The sequence below is a fragment of the Saimiri boliviensis genome, chromosome 7 (genome assembly GCF_048565385.1).
Source record: "Saimiri boliviensis isolate mSaiBol1 chromosome 7, mSaiBol1.pri, whole genome shotgun sequence".
Taxonomy (NCBI): Eukaryota; Metazoa; Chordata; class Mammalia; order Primates; family Cebidae; genus Saimiri; species Saimiri boliviensis.
This window is the reverse complement of record NC_133455.1, coordinates 53,459,718-53,476,409: the sequence shown is the minus strand read 5'-3', so window position 1 is coordinate 53,476,409 and position 16,692 is coordinate 53,459,718. Positions and strand designations below refer to the sequence as shown.

The 16,692-nt window shown below is 36.1% G+C and overlaps 1 protein-coding gene and 1 pseudogene across 2 annotated transcripts in view; both read left to right on the top strand.

Moving 5' to 3' along the window:
• Window positions 1-336: 336 nt before the first annotated feature.
• On the top strand, window positions 337-1,130 carry LOC101040350 (ligand-dependent nuclear receptor-interacting factor 1 pseudogene; annotated as a pseudogene).
• Window positions 1,131-4,799: 3,669 nt separating this feature from the next.
• SYT1 (synaptotagmin 1) overlaps window positions 4,800-16,692 on the top strand; it is a 566,577-nt gene continuing 554,684 nt past the window's right edge. The window contains exon 1 of one of the 2 annotated variants that reach the window (XM_010338453.3): window positions 4,800-5,179. The gene's annotated coding sequence lies outside the window, so the exon portion shown is untranslated. The remainder of the gene's footprint in view (window positions 5,180-16,692) is intronic. The other variant, XM_003927827.3, reaches the window with a different exon arrangement.

Here is a 16,692-nt window from a genome sequence, read left to right as displayed (position 1 = left end):
TCATACGTATAATCTCAGCACTTTGGGAGGCCAAGGTGGGAGGATCACTTGAGTTCAGGAGTTCAAGACCAGCCTGGGCAGCATGGGAAATCCTGTTTCTATTTTTTTAAATGCAAAAAATTGGCCTAGCATGGTGGCACACACTTGTAGTCCCAGCTACTAAAGAGGCTAAGCTAGGAGAATCACCTGAGCCTGGGAAGTCGAGGCTGCAGTGAGCCACTTTCCTGGAAGAGGTGTCTCCTTCCTCCCCACTAAAATGTCAAATAACCTATGGAGGGTCTTCCTGAAACCCCCAGAGGAAAATTCAGGCAATGCCTCACATTGATCCATAATGAGATGACATCAACATCAGTAAAAGATACCCAAGGAAGAAATGACAAGAAAGATTCTCAAGGAAGAAGTAATAAGGCATCACATCTGAAGAGTGATGCTGTTAAAAAGACATTTGGCCTTACTAAAGATTTGAGAGTGTGCCTTACTTGAATTTCTGACCATTTGACCTCTGGAGAAGGTTTTGGTTCCTTTAGCAGTTTGGTAAAGAGTGGTACTTACAAAGAGACAGAGTTTATGGTGAAGGAAGGAGAGAAAACAGCAGAATTTTCATAAGAAAAGAAAAGCAAAAACCATATGCAACAAACTTGCATGTTCTTCGCATGTACCCCCAAACCTAAAACGCAGTAAAATATATATTTTAAAAAACAAAAATAAAAAAAGAAGATGGATCACATAAAGAAGAGAAAAACAGAGAATGCTTCTAACACAAACACAAATGGAGGAGTTAGTGTCACCAGTTCTCAAGCCCTAAGCAGTATTTTACCAACTTCAGATGTGTCACAACGTAATACTCACCAGTCGCAGCACAATCAGACAAGAAAAGAGAATTGAGATACAATACTACAGCCATGAGAAGCAAGAGAAAGGCACGTTGAATTCAAAGCAGCTTATGAACAAAGTCATTCCTTCCATAAAAACTATACTGAAGATGTTTTCCCAATGACACCACTAGAGTTAGAAGAAACCATTCCAGATGAAAAAATAAGAAGACTTAAGCAGGTACTGAGGGAGAAAGAAGAGCTCTTGAAGAAATGGGTAAGAAGATGTATTGCACTATAGCATGGGCTACAGAGTGAGACCTTGTCTTCTCCTACCAAAAAATAAATTAAAGTTCTTATAACATGAATTAACACCCTTCTACCTTTAACACTTATAAGTGAAGAATCTATGGCTCACTATTGGCGTAAATGGATGAGATGATGGGAGGAAACCCCATAACCCAGAAATCTGAAAAAAGAAGCAGTGGCAGAAGTAGCAGCAATGATAATGATAAAATGATAATAACAGTCATTAAGTTCTTGCTACGTGCTTGGAACTAGCACTTTATGTGCATTGCTTTTTTAATACAAAAAAAATGATAAATGTTATGTTCTTATGTACATATTTTAGATGAGAAAACTGAGGCTTGGAGGGGTTTTGCACATTTTTCAAGGTGACAGCAAATTAGTGGTGAAGCGAAATTCTACCCAAATTCTGACACCAGAAAACATTTAATTAATTATCTATCCTGTAGAGAGAGCAAAAGGTAAGTATCTTGAGAAACACAGATATAAAGTGAAAAGAATAATAAGATATGCATCTATATTTTTTAAAAAGATAGAAAAATTTAGAGAAATTAATTATTTTTATTTAAAAAACAATTCTGAGTAATGATATTTATAAATAGCTTTTACCAGACAACTAGTGTGGCTATTAAAGATATAAAGTTTAATGATATATGAGCCTTGATTAAATGTAACTCTTTGGTATCATTGATCAACCAGGAAATTCTGGCCTTTCCTACAATATGCGGAATTTTCTTGATACCTCTCTCATGTTAAGTAGTCTTTCTGTGGTTTACAGAAACCTTGGCTAAGTTTCTACTTAATGAATTTCTAGTTCTAAAGTCCCTAATTCCCACTCTTGCCATAAGACACATTTTTCTCCTCAGTGCCCCAATCCAATTTAGTTTCTATTCTGATCCTGTAGCCTAAAATAGATGGCAAAGGAAGCATAAAAGTAGTAAATAGATGAATCCAATAAAAAAGGAATAAAAAGAAAATATTGAAAATGAGATCTTGATCAGAGCAAAATTTAAAGACAAAATTAACACTTTTTTTAACAAAGAGGAAACAAACCATTAAAATTGATTTTTTAAAAGTTCTGAAAGTAATCTCTTTTAAATACCATACAATCAGGGGATAAGCCAATTCTCAATAGCAAAAGACATAAGAATTCTAGATATAAAAGTACTTAAGAAATGGGATAATAAGAGTGACAAAGGGAAAAACAGAACAATTGATCCGATTTTCCGTTTAATAAAAATGAGTCGGCTACAATAGGCAAAAAGATGATACATACTCTCTGCAAAGTATGGTGTTGTGTCAGCCCAGTAGAACCAGTAGAACATCTTCAACCTATTCCCAAGAGCTTGGGGAGAAGTTGAGAATGAGAGCAAGAGTTAAAAATATTAGTATATCTAGAGCTACTCTTTAAATAGAGTTTTCAAAATATTTATGTACAGAGAGTGCTATTAATTCTAAAGTTAAGCACAATATACATGTAAAACCCATTTCTTAATTTAGCCTGCAGTCTCCCTCAAGTAATATTGGGATACAACCTCTTATACCATTCGTGTTGTCAATGATTCTGGCCACTGAAAGAGAATGATGCTAGGTAAGATGTGAAGTAAACAGGAAAAGAAATTGATTAAAATATTGATGATAGGATCAGGGTCTGGAGCAGAAATTTTAAAATCTGTATTTGTATTCTGATGACTAATTTTTTCTAAAATAAGCATACATTTTTTTTCTACATGCAGCTATTGGTAAATAGAATAATCCTTCTCCTCCCATTCCTCCTCCTCCAACTGCTTCATCTCCTTTTTATCCTGTCATTTTTCCTCCTTCTCACCTTCTTCTCTTCTTCTTCACTAAATAATTGAAACAAAATTTAGATCAACTTTTATTATCTTCTTTTCTCCAACTATGAAATTATTTTAAAATAAGGTTTGGAGACTGTTTTGGAAAATGGAAAGTGAATATTCACATAAAGTTACAAGTCTGGGGTGCATTATTTTTACACTTCTACCTCTAATGTTAAACTTCCTATTTTTCAAGCATAACCCAAACTCAAGTATTTGTCACTTAGAAGGATACATTTATATCATGTTGCCTTCTTTTCTCATATACTTAGAGTAAGGATCTTAAACATTGCATAAGTAGAAGAGATTTAATTAAAAACCTGAAGAAATGTGCTACTGTTAATTGAATTCTTGCTACATTTACCTTTGCACACCAATGTTAATAAAACTCCAGTTCAAAGTGGATGGGTTTGGGGAATTGAGATAACTATTCATTTCCCTACCTGAGATGCCAAGATAATCTTCTCAGTAAAATAAAGAACTCAACTAGGAGAGTTCTCATTTGTAGCTATTGATCAAGTTTACACAAAATGCTAGGATTTCTAAGTAAAACAAGTAAGAGGTTCAAAGGCCTTTAAACGAGGTTGAGGGAGTGAGAAAGGGAAATAGTTCTCTGCGTTTTGAAAGCCTTTCACCTGTGGAGCAGATAATGGACGGACCCCCTCAGAGCTGGGCTCCGCTCCCGCCCCTAGCCTGGCGCGCGGTCCCTTCCCCCAACCCGCTGAGCCTTCCTGTTCGGTATCTCGGTATTACCGAGCTATAAATTGCCTGAGAGCTTAGAGACAATCAGGTCACCACCACCCTCACAAGGGAAAAGCTTCTTACTTCCGAGCAGAACGGTTCAGCCGGGAAGGGAGGAAGCAGGGAGAGAAAGAATCTATGCTTTAGCCGTCACTGCTCTGGCAAGGGGTCGAGAGAGATGGGGGAGGGGAGGTGGCAAAAAATAAAAAATAAAAATAAAAAGCATTCCTAACAATGTCCGCACTTGACCCAAGTCTACAAACTTAGCGGTCGCCGCGATGGAAACTCCCAGTGACTCTCCCCGGCCTGGCAGCCGCCGCTGCTGGGCGGAGTCGCGCTCCCGGCCCCACCTACGGGACGGGGCTGCTTCTCCCCATCTCGCTCCACCGCACCCTTCTGGGGAAGTCTCCAGGCTTCCAGCAGAGCCCAGCTTAAGCCACCCTCGCTTCTAACCCCGAACCCTGGATGGACGGCAGGATGAGCCTCCGATAGGCTGGCGGGCCACCTCCCCGCGGCTCAGTTTGAGGACACTTGCGCGGAACCCTTTCGGGTCCCCACCCCGCCCAGTTTTCACAACTTCGCCGGGTTAAATGGCCAAAGACAAACTTCTGCCTCTCCCGCCCCCGGTCCCAGCTTTTCAAAAGCCACAGGGGGCGAACCCACACACGTCGAAACTCCTAGGTCGCTGTTGCAGTCTGGGCATGCTCAGTATCAGGGCAGGTTTTGATTGAAAGTACAAAAAAAAAAAAAAAAAAAAAAGCTCTGTATTATGCTCTCTTTCTCCTGTGCGTATGGCTTGCTGAGCAGGTTGTGGGGCTTTCCTGAGTCTACCCAGAGGTTTTATCAGATGCCCTTGATTGTGTCTCCTTGGGGTCGGTTCCCCTGTGACTTCGCCCCCTCCCTCCACCCGCCTCCACCCGCTTTCCCAAGTCCCTGTCCGCTGTGGGGATGGAGAGACACTAACAGGACTGGGATGGGCGCTGCTGGCTGAGCGGATCCACCTATTATGAGTGCGCTGGGATTGGCTCCTGGGCGCAGCGTACCCGCGGTGGAGCCAATCAGGATGCTGGGGCTGGGAGGTGACGGGCGGCCGCCTCCTCGCGGGAGGGATTCCTGGAGAAGCTGCAGTGTGGGGATGCTCTAGACCGAGTACTGCCCCCAGTGTCTTTCCACCTCCTCCTGCGGCAGCGGCAGTTAGCGGCGCCAACTTGAGGCTGCACCCCGGGAAGACCCCAGGGTGGTGCTCAGCCGAGAAGGGGCTCGGCGCCCCGAAGGGGTGTGTGAAGGGTGGGGGCGGCCAGCTGGGACCAGCTGGTGGCCCTGGAAAACCTCCCACACACCCACACCCACACACCCCTTTTGTGTTGCAGGCTGCCCCTCCAAGAGCCGAGGCAGCGAGAGTACGCGTGTGCCTCGCGCCGGTCCACGCGGGGAGAGCACTGGGGACCGAGACCCGGCACCGCCTCCTGGTCCTCCCTCCAGGTAAGGAAGCGGGACTAACGGCGCGGCCACCTCGGCAGTGCCTATCTGCTTGAATCCATCCCAAAGATTTTCCTTTCGATATACTTGGGTTTTAGCGGTGGGAGTCTGAGACCTAGGGAGGCATCCCCGGGTGGCCTATTGTGAGAAATATGAGACTACATGTGCATCTCCTGGAAAAGCACTTTGCACAGCGCCCGTGATTTAGAGCCTGGAGTTGATGCTGGGCATCCCCCATCTTCTTGCTTCCTCTTTCCTTCTCTTGTTCTTTCTCCTCCGTCCTCCACCCCCAATCTCAATCTTCTCTCTTTCTTTCCCATACCTCCCCCCTCGCCCACCTCCCACCCTAAGCAGGCACAAGATTTCTTTCTCCTCCTGGAGAGGATTGTCTTTCTTACAGGAAAGAGGGGGATTGAAGAAAGGAGAAAGATTTCTTTCTGTTGGGGAGACGGATGGGGGGCCTAAACAAAGTAGAATACAACCTCTGAGAAAATCAGAGCACAGAAAGCAATTAAACTGAATAAGGGGTGTAGACGAGACATCCAGCTTGGGCTGTCAGGGAGAGGAAGCGTCAAGTTTGACTTGATTTCCTCCTTGCAAGAGGCTATGTCTCTCACTTGATTCGTTCAAATGGAACGAAAATAAACCGACAATTCAACCCACTTTCAACTGCTTAATCGCTGTTGCTTTTGAGTGCCAACCATCTGACTTTTTCTGTTTCCATCTGTCCTGTGGGGCTGACAATTTGGTATTGCACATCAGTGTTAATATCTTAACTTTGAAAGGTTCCTTGAGTAAGAAAAATAAAAATAAATTATTACTTTCCTGAGGTTCCTTGGTATGGCCTGTTGTTGGGGGATCAAAAATGTAAAGTTTCAAAACATTTGCAAGGGACAACAGTTTTATAGGGAGGCTTAGATTTCTACTTTGAGAAAGCTAATCTAGTTAGCTTTGCGTACACGTTGATATTAACTTTCTCCAGTATTAACCCTTTGGTGAAATAAAGCAACTGTTTGTTTAACTTTTGTGTGGAAGCTAACTTGTGTACAAATTTTCACTTTATTCCTCCTTTCTACTATCTATTTACATTTTATTGTCTGGATACCAAACTTATGCCTGGCTTTATTTTCTTTTAATAGGAGAATATTTAATGGATGTAAACATGATGTTTATACAATTTCAACACTCCCTTTAGAAGGCACATTGAGGGTCAGTTGGACAAGAACCTCTGTACTGGAACAAAGTTTAAAAAGTAATGCTAGAAAGATAGCCTAAATTTTAAAAATCCCGAAGGGAAAAACATTTTTGTAATGTCTTGTTAAAAGAAGGAAAAATATATCAAAACAGCAACATGCTGCTAGCTGCCTGCATAATAGATCAAGTACATGGTACTTGTTGGACAGAGCCCTCTTACAACAGCTTCAGCAGTCTCTAATTCCATCATTGGAGATATAAGCTTTGTTTTCCTATTATTCTACAGGGACAGCTAAGCGATAGGACTGTCAGATGGAAGGAGGTATAGAGAAGTGCCTCATTGGATGTAATAGGAAAGCATCCCGAATGAGTCTTACCTAAACACAGAAAAATCAGATGTCAGTATACAAACCACTTCTTTCTGTTTATCAGGGGAAATACAGAGTCTTACTTTTTTTTCTTCTAGATGTCCACTTGATATAAGAAAAGGAAATCTTCTATCTTAACTCTGACCTTCCACGCTAATTTTATATCTCAGAAAGTATTTTTTCACCAGGATCTTTAATATGTATGTTTACACACTAACTTAGAAAACAGCTGGATTCATTTGCCATCAGTATAATGTGTACTATTTTCAAAACCATTTTCCATTTGAGGCAATGATCTCTCCTACCTAAGCAGAATTACCAAGTCACAAAAAAAGATTTTCTTTCTAGGGATTTGACATTTCAATTACTTTTTTAAAAAAACATAGTGTCTGTTGAAAGCTAACTCTGATTTTTAGAGGTACCACCTTTTGGTTACAAGGACAAAGGGATAATAATCACTTAATTACCTCATGTGTATGTACAACTGAATTAACAAGTTTAGACATGAAAAGATGTACAAAAAGGAAGCCAGCTGCCTCTATGTGAGAAAAATAAGATTTTGTTGTCTCATTTCTCCACCGTGTTAGGAAAATGTGAAAGTTTAGGCTTGATTTGTGACATTTATTTTCATGATTCTTTGCAAAGGTTAATTACAGAAATAATATGTAAAAAGATGGATATGACTAGTTTTTCACATACTTCTGAAAAATTAAACGTCTATATATTGGAAATCAGAACGAATTCCAGTATATAGTAATTGGAATGCAGAGAGACCTTAAATGATGTATTATAGAAAAGTATTACTCTGTTATCACACAAAATAGTCTAATGTCACAATTTCATACAATCTTTATTTTTTCTCCCTCTGACAAGATATTTCAGTAAATCTCATTAATGTTTCAGAGTCAATATGATAATTATGTCTTAAGGTATTTTTGTCAGAACTGAAGACTGCTAATATATAGGGAAAATCCTAATTTCACAAAAATAACCACATGATTGGGAGCTGTTGCTGAGTAGTTTTGAACTTAATTTCACAATGGAGAATATTAGTTATTCCATCTATTATCAGATAGTTCTAATCAAGAAATATGAAAATGAATAACAATGTATTATATGATTTGCATATTAGACTGAAAATAAAACTAAAAACTAGTATTAATTATATGCAAGATGAGCTGGAAGATTAATAAAATAAAATATAGAATGTGTTGGAAATCTGAAAGTTAATTTGAACTTCCCCTTAGCCTAATAACACAATTGACATAATTTCAGTTCATCATTTTGATGTCAGTATATTAAAATGATTTTTAGTAAATTCCCATAATGGATTTTTAGAGCCATCTAATCTTAAAGAACACACACTTAATGCAGACAATTATATGAGCCTGAAATACAGTTTTTATGATTTCCAGTTTATGCAACAGCCAAGAAGAGATATCATTAATTCTAAATTGAAACATAATATTTATTTTCCTAATGGTAATAATTAAATAATTTGGGGAGAACAAACAGTAAAACAGTTTGATTATATAATGGAGCAAATCTTTGTCTACTATTACAAAAAACCCATACCAAAGTTAGACTTTCTGCCATTGTATAATGTAGGTATGGGTCTTACATGCATTCTGCTGAAAATATAATATTTTTTAAAAATTAAATATCTTGTGTAGTTGTAATATTTTTTAATTTTTAAGTAATTTATTTGTCATGAATATATCTGTGCCAAAAGTTTAATACTTGATGTGCCTGATTTTAACTGAATTTTTTTTTTCATTTAAATTGGCCAAAGCCATTTAAACAGAGACAAAGTATTTGGCAATCTAAATAATAATTTCAGTTAGGATTTAAGGATATGTACACATATATGTTTGCAAATATTTGTGTGTGTGTGTATATATATATATTCTAAAATTATGTAACTTTTTCAAAAAGGATTAGAAATTCATGGACAGTAGAATATAATTTGCTGAAACTAGGGGGCATTCATGTACAAAGTACCATTTACAGAAAGGTGATGGTGTCTTGGGAATGCTTTTAGTGGTTCTTTGGTTGAAATTCTGGGAATGCTCACAGATAATATATTCATGGGGACCTAGATTTTTTATTTTAAAATGGGGTGCTATGGCTTTGGGCAGAAGTGATTTTTATATGTGTCATGATTGAAAAAACTCTCAGTACAAGATGACGCACTTCTTTATACAGGTAACAAGTTGAAATCATAGTTTACATGGTTTGGATATGAATATCATGGCTGATAAAAATTCTATCTTTCTAAGGCTTTTGCTAGATGTTTCTTTCAATATTTGCATTAAGGTAAACATTCTTAAATATTTATGTAATTGAATGGCATGATTATTATTGAATTGGGTGGAAGAATGTGCATTGGTATGTTTTCATTCAGTTCCTCAAGAAATGATCAATAATTTTCCATAATCTTTTTGCAAATTTGATTTAAACTTTTCCACTAAGTGGGCCCATTTTCTTAAGCAGAAATATAACATTTCCAACAAAAAAAAATCTTCTTAATCTTTTAAAATCTTCTTTGTCTTTTTAAGAGGAGCTAGTTTTATGTGTACTGTAAGATAAACTGTGGTAGCTGGGCATATGAACATTACTCCATTCATATGCATTAGCGACAGTAAATAAACTTATTTAAAATTTCAGTGCAAATGTATGCTAACTGTTACAGGTAAAAGAGCATGCCATCATTTTCTGTCTATGTCAATACAATTTGCTTTTGTTTTATTAAAAAAGGAAAACTTTTCTTTAAAGTGAACAATAAATATATAGTTATGTTGTAGAAATGGTAAACACTAGAGATGCTATTTCTGCAATTTTAAATATAATATTAGATATTCTATTGCAAAGAATCTTCCTTTTAAAATGGCATCTACATTACATAATTTTTTAAAAAAGCAATATTTAAGAGACTTTCAAAAGAAATTAAAACCTACCTTAAAGTAAAATAACATTTATGGTAGTGTTATAAATGAATTTTCTAACATGTCTTTGACAAATGCAAAACAGATATTTTAAAGAATTGTTTCTATAATTGCTCTAATTTTTATATTTATTTAAACCTCAAGTTCTAATTTCCAATTGCTGATTTCCATACTTTACTAATGGTACAAATGAAAGGTGAAAGTTTATCTTTTCTGGTTACTGCTATTGTGGAGATATAAAGAAAGCATAGTGGGTACTCCCATAAATGTCTCACATACAGTATGTTTAATGTCTTACTTATGCACATAGAAAGGCATTTTGTGAAAGAGGAGCTCTAGAAAATCATAAAGCAGATGAAGATAAAAAACATGCTTCCTATTTCTTAGCTGTTTGTACAAACCGAGAGCTGGGGAATTTCCATGTAGAATGGGATTGGGCTATAAACTAATGTAAGAATCTGGTGAAACTATTTGGTTAAGATATGATTTCCAAGAGTTCATAGCAGCCTTGTTGGACAACATTTCATCACAGATACTAGCTTACAACAATGCTACAGCAACCATAAATACTGTACACAAGACATTTAGCTAAGTGCCTCAATTAGAAATTAATTTCTGATTGAAATATCCAATTAATTAAATTCAGGTATGGTACTGAAACTTGGTCATACCTTAGCTCAAAGAACCTGTTTCTCTACTTGTAAAATGTAGCTTTGTTAATAATTCTAAAGTGCTTAGAGTTCCGATTTATTTTTTTTTTTTGTCGAAGGGTATTATATAAGTAAAAGTAATTGTGTCTTATTTCCTGTGATACAAAAATGCTTTCTTTTTCTTTTGAAACAGTTTAACTAAAATCAAAGATAAAACGCACATATGCGCTCAAATACAAACACATTTGAAGACTTTGAAATATGAACGTTCTTATTCTGCAATTGCTTACATGAGAAGTACTGTCTCCCGTCCTCTTCCATCATGCTCTGTGACAGTAGCCATCATTTCAGTCCCTTGGGAATAGAAGGGAAAGCAGACAAGCCCACCTGAAAACTCTGGTGAAAGTTTTTATGGTGTGGCCTCTGGGGAACAGTCTGTTGTTTTACTTGAGGCTCATTTCCTCTGGGCCAGCCTCCTTGCGTGTCACTCCATGACTACTGTGGGTAGGAAGCAGGTACTTGGATTGACCGATGGCTGCTTTGAGATTCCTTGACATCTTTTTTCATCAACATGAAGGCAAAAGGACATGAATACTCAGTCAAAACATGCAGAGCTGTAGCAGAATTATGTGAACACTTTCAAAATACCATACTGAATCATATAATTTTAGGATAATTTATGAAATAGCTTTTCTTTCTTGGAATTTCTTTTGTTTACTTACAAGTGATCCAAGCAAAAGATGAGGCTGTTAAACCATGAGTCAGTATAGTATTTTTTTTTAACTTAACACCTGAGGCTAAAGCTGAAAGGATTTTTTTCAAAAGAGTTTCAAATTATACTTTCAAATCCATCTATGTCTTGCTTATGGAGACCCTTAAACAAGCACATACTTCATGGTCATTATCCCAGATAATTGACAATTTGCTTTTCTACAAAATCTCTAGATATTGTTGTGAAACATCACACTCGAGTTTGCTTTTAGGATGGATTATTAATAATGTATTTTCAGACACAATTGTATGTGAGAGTTTCTGGAAGTGTAAACAAGATAACATCACAGCAGCGGGCAACACTCACTAAAGCATCAATTTAGAATTGTCTGCTCTCTCTTTGAGAAGGAGAAAGAACTAATTGAGTGTCTTTTTCCCTCATAATATACTGGTCTCCAATATTCCATTCCATACAAACAGCACGGTCCTTGCTTTCCTCCTACGAAATATGGAAACTGCCTATCTGCTTATTTATTAGGGGGAAAAAAAACATCTAGAAAGCTTTTAGACAGATGACTTAATGGCCTTTGAAGCAAGGACAAGTGTTATAACAGTTTATTAAGGCATAGTTGAGCTCTAGCAATCTGGTTTTGAGTTATCAAGATTATTAGGAAGAAAAGTCGACACAGTTTCTCAGGAGGAAAGACAAGGAAGCAAAGCACTGAAATCTGCTTCTGACTTGGAGTGTCTGCCAGATCCTAGTTTACAAGGCTGGCTTTCTGCCTAATCCCTAGCATTTTCATCAGATTTGAAGAATGAATAAAGTGAAACTTTGGGCATTAGAGCATATTTCTAGAGCACCGAGACCTCTTCTATAAATAGCATAACATCACCCTTCTATTTTAAACAATGTTCAGAATCCAAGGCCACAGGTTTTTATATTTAAATATATATAAACCAGATCATTCTAGGCCTGAAAGTACCAGGGTTTTATCTGTCTGTGTACAGGAAATTCTTATGTTAAAAGCTTAGTTAACAACATGGCGTTACCAATAATGTACCTATTTTTAGTGGTTTTATTAAATTATAATGTTAAATTTTAAAAGCCAAGCATTCACCTTGAGCTACATCTGAGCCTGATAATTCAAAAAGTGACATTTATATAGAGAGCCAACATAGCCTTAAATTGACAAAACCGCCCTGCTTTTAAATTGTTTTGTTAAAAAGTATCTGATATTCAAGTTTCCAATGACTTTTTTCCTGGAGAATCTTAGATACTTTCTGAATCACTCCTAGACAACACAGAATGAATATTGATGACAGGGGAGAGCTGACTCCTTCAGGCAAAAATGGATGAGATAAGTTCTGTTAGGCCTTTGAGAATCTATTTCATCATCTGTACGTTGAACACATAGCAACAGTTTTATTTCTCTTGATTTCTGGACTTTTAGACCTGTATGCATCGAAGCATATTACAACTCACAGCCTGAACAGAAAAGATTTGTTCAGTTCTCAGGCTATAAGAATGATATAGGAATTCCTTTGTGTTCCCTTCCTTTCTGCACATTTTATTCCTTTCTCATGTCTTTCCTTCCTACTCTGCCCTTCCTCCTTATTTTCTTCATTGTTTTACCTTTCCTTTCTTTCTTCGTCTCTTAATGTACTATTTTCCTATATAATCACTAAATGAAGGTTTGGTACTGTTGACCCATAGTAATCTTCACTAGCTGGATTTATTTTATGTCAACAACCAAGAAATGTAATTTTTAGTTTATATACATTTTAGGTTAGCTTCACAAAATATATGTATAGATAAGTAAAGGAGCAGCCTTTTAATTTGTTTATGTAATTGGCATACTTAAGTGGAATGTGTCATGATTTGAATGTTTTTAAATTTTTGCATGTAAAGGCTGGCTTGCCGATAATTTCTAAACCATAACTGTTTGCAGAGAGACAGAATAATGATGTTTTAGAGTCCAAAAAAGTGGCATGTACTATTTGGCATGTTTTTCTTTATTTTCTATTTTGCCATTGCAATGGTAATAAGTTATTGTTTTCATGACAGGTGTACAGCACTGTATTTTTGTTTATTTAATTTATTTATTTTATTGACTTATTTGATCTTGATAATAAAGAGGTTTTCTGTCTTACAGATGAAATAAAGGAGACTCAATGTTGTTACTTGCCTGCAATTACGCATTTAGAAAGCCTCTTGTATTTTTTGTCTATTGGAACTTACTGTCTCAGCACTTAATAAAGGGGGGGGGAGTATGTTTTGTATTTCTCTTAATATGTCAGAACTAGCTTGCCTTTGCTTATCTAACATCATTACTGAGTATAGGATACACAGCCTTTATTTATCTCTTGAAAAATTAAGAAAGATTTGATATACTTTCATATCTTCTGTGACTCTAATTGCGAAATAAAGTTTGTGTTTTAAAATTATTCAAGGGGCATTTTTGTAATCTACCAAGAAAAGACACTAAGCTTGAGTCACTAAGCTAAGATGGCCTTTAGTCACTGCTATATCACTGTGATGTCAGATACATCATCTTATTTGTTTTCTTATTTGTAAACTTTGTAGTTCCAAGCCACCCCGTAGGGTGCAATGAAAAGTGACTGGAATCATAAGTACTATAGCTTTATCACTAGCTTTCTGACCCTGTCTCTCGTTATTCTCCTCACTGATACTCATACACATCTTCCTACTGTTTCTTCAAATAACATTAATGGAAGTTGTTGAATCTATTGATACTTTTTATCTTGTATTCCAAGGTGGTATGGTTAAACATTCTGCTCTAAGTGAACATATCCATCCCACAATTATTATTCAATTCAAATATGAGGTCTATCACTTGGCAATTCTTTGTAATAAGAAACACATTTGGGAGCAAACAGTTAATAGCCATACCATTGCAATATGAATTAATATAAGTGTGTTTGTAGCTAATCTGATTTAAGAAAACAGGAATTTTAGCTGGGAAGGGCCTATAGAAAGAATACAAAATTATATGAGGCATAGGATAAGTATTAATGGAGATATTTGAATGAATACAGGTAATGATATTGTTTCTTAAACTATGTCAGGCACTTTTCTATGTACTTTCAATGCTTCACTCCATTTAATATTCTCAATAAGTCCTTGGGATTTGTGCTAATTTTTTCATAATTTTGAGGTGAGAAAGTTGTGGAAAAATAATATTTGAGTAACTTTCCCAGGGTCACATTATATAGTAAGATGTAGAATGAAACCTAAACTACCTATTTACAGGGACAATCACAAGTAGTCACACCATCAATAAATTTGTAAATTGCAGAAGAAGAGGAACAGATAGTGGCAAAGAGGTAGAAGTACCCAAAAGAGATTAAAGAGTGAAAGGCAAATTGATCCACTTTATAGTTTAAGTCAATATGATCATGACGGCAATAAGATAAAAGTATGAAACTTAGAGAGCTGGGTTCAGATAGCCAACTCTGGAATGGTGAACTTCAATAAGATATTTCACTGCTAAATTTACCCCCCCCCCCACCCTGCCAGGAATGAAAATGCAATAATGTTTGCAAATTGGCTGGTACTCTGTTTCTATATGGTGGATCTGACCACCTTTGCTCTCTCTCTTTCTCTTTCTGTTTTAAAATTTTCAGAAATTCTTTCACTTTTAAAAATGCCACCTGACTCAAAATGGCTTAAGCAAGAAAAAGAATTGTGGAGCTCATGTAATCATAAAGTTCAGGACTATTCTGGCTTCAGTCATAGGTGGAAATGGAGACTCAAGCCATGTGGTCAAAACCATGCCTATTCTCCCTCCCACCACTGTACCACTAGTAGTCAATAATTTAACAACTGGTATGATTATAGCAGTGTGAAAAGTCTATCCACCAGAGGCTATGGTCTGAGTTATTTAATTCAACTCTTGTCCTTGCCTTACACTCTATGATGTCGTCTCTTTTTAATATAGAAGGGTAGATCATCTTCATTCATCTCATTGAAAAGATAAGAGGAAAGTCCTTTACAGGACTTTAAGAAATTCAGCTTAGTAGAGCTAAGAACAGCAAATTGCACAGCCACTTGTGTATAGATGAGAATTTCAAACTTTTATTAGTTTTGTAAGGAAGGAAATTTATTTCAAGGAGTTTACAAAATTTTAACCTATGTATGCTACAGACTAAACTATCAATTTGTACAAATATGCTACACATTTTTATATTTGCTATACCCCAAACTGAAGAAGAAATATTTGGGAATAATGTATTGTTTCAGTAAGTATGATGATGTACCTATTATATGCCAGGCACCATTTGGATGCTGGGGATACAGAAGTAAAAATAGCACACAGGTTCTCTGCATGTAGGAGGTTATATTCTAAGGAAGAAGACAGACAGTTAAAAATACAGTTTTGTTGGTAGTTCTATAATAAATACTATAAAATCATAAAATAAGCTAATAAAACAGAGCAATAGTGGGAATATGGTCAACCAAAAGTTGAGCCTGAAAAGGAAAAGGAGCCAGCCCTGTAACTATCAGGGGAAAGCACTGAGGTCAAATGAAGCAACCAGTGCAGAAACTCTACAGTGGGAACGAGTTTGGTCTACTTAGGTGTAAAGATGCTGGTTTTATGTGTTTACCTTGCCTTAATATTTTAATTAAAAATAATCTGCAAACATGATTCAGAAATTTTCAAAACAGTATAATCATGTATAATCTCACCATGCTCTAAATATATGCTGTCTCATTTCTGTGTTACATGTTTTTTGTCTGTGTTCATATGCTTACATTTTTTATGGTGACAATCATGAAATATGCACTATTTTTACTTTGACTTCTAAAATGTATTCTCAGGTGTCTCACAGACATATATTTTTATCCTCCAGTTTTATCTTCAGAAGAGTTACTGCTTTTCTTTTGTTCTGTATATTTTTTAGACAATTTCTGTGTATCTTTTTTTCTTAAATCTTAATAATTATTTCCCTTTTTCCTCATTTCTAAAGAAATTAAATACATAGCTTAACTCCAGTTTTATGATTCCTATAAATTTAAGTGAACACCTTAACTTTTTATTACAGTCATGACATTTTTCAATGTAATTTCCTTTTGAGTATATTTTTGATTATATCCTACAAAACTCTAATTTAGATTTTGAAACAAAAGTAAATAAACATTGAAAACATAATGAAACAAATCATTTTGTGTCGATTATCACTTAGACAACACAGGTCTTATAGCATTATCCGGAAATTATTTTTCCTCTATCTAGTCTCATATCCTGGTTTCAAGAACTCAATAACATAAGTCTACCCAATTTGCTATATGATAGCAAACCAGTTGCTTACAAAGGCATTAACTTTTGTGAGACTGCAATACCACTCAATCTGCTACACAGTAATGAAGTAATAATTAAAGCATCAATCTTAAATGTCCCTCTTTTTTTTTCTCCTAATGCTCTCTAAAGATGTTATATTCTGATAATAACATGTTTGAAAATGGAGTTTTCTTTGCTAAACTACTCTGCTCTATAAGGCTCTTTTGTATTCTAAATATTTTATGTTATACTACGTATATCACACACATGTATATATAGTATATTTTGATTTTTTAAATCCATCTGGTTCCTCTACTAAATGCCAGGTTTTCAGAATTTTGCAATGAC